Consider the following 3916-nt stretch of genomic DNA (forward strand, 5'->3'; position numbering starts at 1 on the left):
TATGAAGGAAGGACATATCACTACAAAAAAAGACACATCCGTGACATTTTGGGCCGAACGAATTTTTTTCTGTCATACATATGACACTTCTATGACGATAATTGTGACAAAACCTGGTATCATCATAGATGTGGTGGGCTCCTACTTCTATGACAAAAAATCATGACAGAAAATGGGCTTTTCGTCCTGGGCGGGCCGGAGATGCAACTTCATGACATTCTTTGGGCTGTCCATGACGGAAAAAACCGTGGTAGAAGCGAGGGGGAGGAAAATTTTAGGGAGTTCCCGGTACGGTGGGAGGTCGGGGGCCAAGCGATGCGCGTTTATCTCGTACACGTACCCGCGTGTGTGCGAGGCGTTGTCTTTAACTAAACCCGAGCGAGGCGATGGGCTCTAACTAAACCCGAGCGATTGCACTGCAGACTACGCCTTACTGAACCCGAGCGATCGATCGATGGCTGTTAACTGAACCCGATCAAGCGATTCCTTCGCTACTGCTGCTAACTGAAGCCGATCGATGTTGCCTCTGGGATGAATAATGAGCATTGCAGGGGGGTTTGGATGAACAGTGAGCGGTGGCATTGCCTCTAGATGAACAGGACCCCGTGGTGTGGTGGAGGGCTGGATGAATAGTAGACGGTGGAGGGGTGCCCGTGGAGGGGTGGTTGAACAGGACCCCGTGGTGTGGAGGGCTGGATGAACAGTAGACGGTGGAGGGGTGCCTGTGGAGGGGTGGTTGAACAGTTGCCGGTGGAGTAGCGCGCGGTGGAGGCTGGATGAACAGGAGCCCGTGGAGGTTGGAGGAGGTCGACGGTAGCCCATGGAGGCTGGAGGAGGTCGACGGTCGAGATGAACAGTATCTCGTGGAGTCCCGTTTTGCGGTACGCCACACCCCTCCCGATGAACAGGACCCCCGTTTCAACCATAGGAGGTCTGTTTCGTCGGTTTTGCGGTACGCCACACCCCTCCCGATCAACAGGACCCCTGTTTCGACCGTAGGAGGTCCGTTTCGTCCGTTTTGCGGTACGCCACACCCCTCCCGATCAACAGGACCCCCGTTTCGACCGTAGGAGGTCCGTTTCCTCCGTTTTGTGGTACGCCAGACCCCTCTCGCTCAACAAGACCCCGTTCCGAACGTAGGAGGTCTGTTTCCTCCGTTGTGCGGTACGCCGGGCCTCGTTTCCATCGCCTTTTCCGTCCAAGCCCTCCTGATGAACACAACCATGAATTCCATTCCGACCCAGCCGGTTGGCTCCCACACATTCCGTTGCCTCCCGATGAACACGACGCATTCTGTTGCCTCCCCATGAACACGACGCATTCCGTTGCCTCCCCATGAACACGACGACGACACTGTTTCTCCGTTCCGACCCAGCCATGTACACGAGCCATGGCCGTACGTATGCGCGAGTAGGCGTTCGAGACATCGCCCGTATGTACACATACGTGGCCGTATTTTCTTTCTTGCACCCTGGCCACTGTACGTACGTGTGCATGCTACGTGCGCACCTCTACTACGACATGTACGCGCCGCTACTACGACACGTGCGCGCCTCTACATCCACCAGTATATATGTACGTACACGTTCGCGACCAGAATGACAATGCTACGCACGCTTCGACCAGATGGGTCCCGACTGTCAAGCACTTCCTTGCCTACGAAGATGTACCTGGTGGGTCCCAGCAGTCAGGGGGGCGAATCGTTTTTTTGCCCAGACGCACTTCTTTGCGTGCGAAGATGTAGCTGGTGAGTCCCAGCAGTCAGGGGGAAACATTTTTTTCGTGAAATACAGTGGCCCGTCCAGTGGGTCCCAGCTGTCAGGTGGAGGAACCATTATTTTCCGCGTAATAAGGAGGCACTTCCTTGCTGCGGCCGTGGACCTAGCTGTCAGCCTCTCCACGTACAATCCACGTCCAATGGAAGTCGTTCCTTAACCAGTTGACCATGCCGCGCCGAGAGCACCAGGGCAGTGGACGACGGTGAGGCCTAGGAAGGGGATGACGGGGAGCCGGGGAAAACGCGGCAGTGGAAGCCCGCGCGGAGAGGAGTACAAGGGTTCACTGGTTCGGCTGCGGTGTGAGGCTGCCATCGCCGCAGGGCCTGGCCAGCGTTGGGAATAGTAGGGGGCGGTGAGGCCTCCGCGGCAGCACAGCCGGCCACGGGAGGCAGGAGCATGCGGCACGACCGGCGCTGCTTTGGGCGGCTGGAGCAAGAAGACCAGAGCTTGAAGAAGCACTACGGCCGTTGGATTGACATCGTACAGTCACTGGAGCTAGAATCGTTCATATTGACTAAAGTTGACAAAGGCCCCCGTCCCAGTGAACTTAGTAGGCCCACAAGTCAGCCTCCCACCAGGTGGGTCCCAGCTAGCAGGAGGAGTATTCATTTTTTTGTGCGTAATAAGGAGGCACTTCCGGTGGGTCCGAGCTGACAGCGGGGGGAACGTTTTTTTTGTGAAATACGCTGCCCGTCCGGTGGGTCCCAGCAGTCAGGGGGGAAAAGTTTTTTTGCGAAATAAGGTGGCCCGTCCGGTGGGTCCCTGCTGTCAGGTGGATGAATAATTATTTTGCGCGTCATAAGGAGGCACTTCCTTGCGGCCGCCTGGACCAAGCTGTCAGCCTCTCCATGTATAGTACTCTTCCGATGGAAGTCGGTCGTTGACCACGTTGACCACGCCGCGCCGAGAGCACCAGGGCGGTGGTCTGGACGACAGCGAGGCCTAGGAAGGGGACGACGCGGAGCCGGGGAAGACGCCGCAGTGGAAGCCCACGCGGAGAGGAGTACGAGGGTTCACTGGTTCGGCTGCGGTGTGAGGCTGCCGTCGCCACAGAATAACAGGGGGTGTGGGTGAGTAGGGGGATGGCCTGGCCAGCGGTGGGAGTAGTACGGGGCGGTGAGGCCTCCGCGGCATCACAGTCGGCCACGGGAGGCAGGAGCACGCGACACGACCGGCGTTGCTTTGGGCGGCTGGAGTAAGAAGACCAGAGGTTGAAGAAGCACTACGGCCGTTGGATGGACATCGTACGATCACTGCAGCTAGAATCGTTTATATTGACTAAGTTGACAAAGCCCTTGGTACGCGTCAACTTAGTAGGCCCACAACTCGGATTTGGCAGAGAACATATAGCCCATTTGCGATTCGTAAGAATGTACATCCCATTTTTTAATTCTAATGGAATTTACTACAGCACATTTATAGTTTGTTAAAAGTACAGCCCAACTTCTAGCTAGGACAACGATTAATAATTTCAAACAACCGCTCAAAACAGAATTCAAAAAAATTTCCCACATTTTGATGGGATCCGAAATATTTTTATCCGAAATTTCTAGTCAGGTTAAATATAATTTCAAAATAAAGTTGTATTACGTTAAAATCCAACGAAATATTGCGCGCGCAACAAGTAATGAAATTATAATTTTCAAATTCCAAAAATAATATATTTTTCAAACTAATTACGTGTTTGGTGCATAATAACTATCCAGTTATTATAATTACATCTCATTTATTATTTCTTAAAGTCCATTTTCTTATTAAGCCAATGCATACCTCCTAGGAAAGTTTGCAGCCCAGCGGGGTGGAGAATAACAAGTTGACCCGGATATTGTGTACAATTGTCGGCCCAGTTGCATTGCTGATGTTGAAAAAAAAGGCATGTGTAGTACAGTACAACCTAACATGGTTACTCAGCCCACATTCAGCGACGCCGGAAAGGCCCAAACAAGGCTTCTGTACAACTTTTTGAAGTCACTGAGCTCAATTAATAACTTAAGAAAAAAGTTAGATTACAGTGGAACCTAATTAAAAGCTGTCATGAGCAAATAAATAATTCAACGGGTCCCACTTGTGCGTGTGCGCGTGTGTGTGCGTGTGTGTGTGAGAGAGAGAGATAGAGAGAGAGACCCATCGGTCGATGC

The sequence above is a fragment of the Triticum urartu genome, chromosome 3 (assembly GCF_003073215.2).
Source record: "Triticum urartu cultivar G1812 chromosome 3, Tu2.1, whole genome shotgun sequence".
NCBI lineage: Eukaryota > Viridiplantae > Streptophyta > Magnoliopsida > Poales > Poaceae > Triticum > Triticum urartu.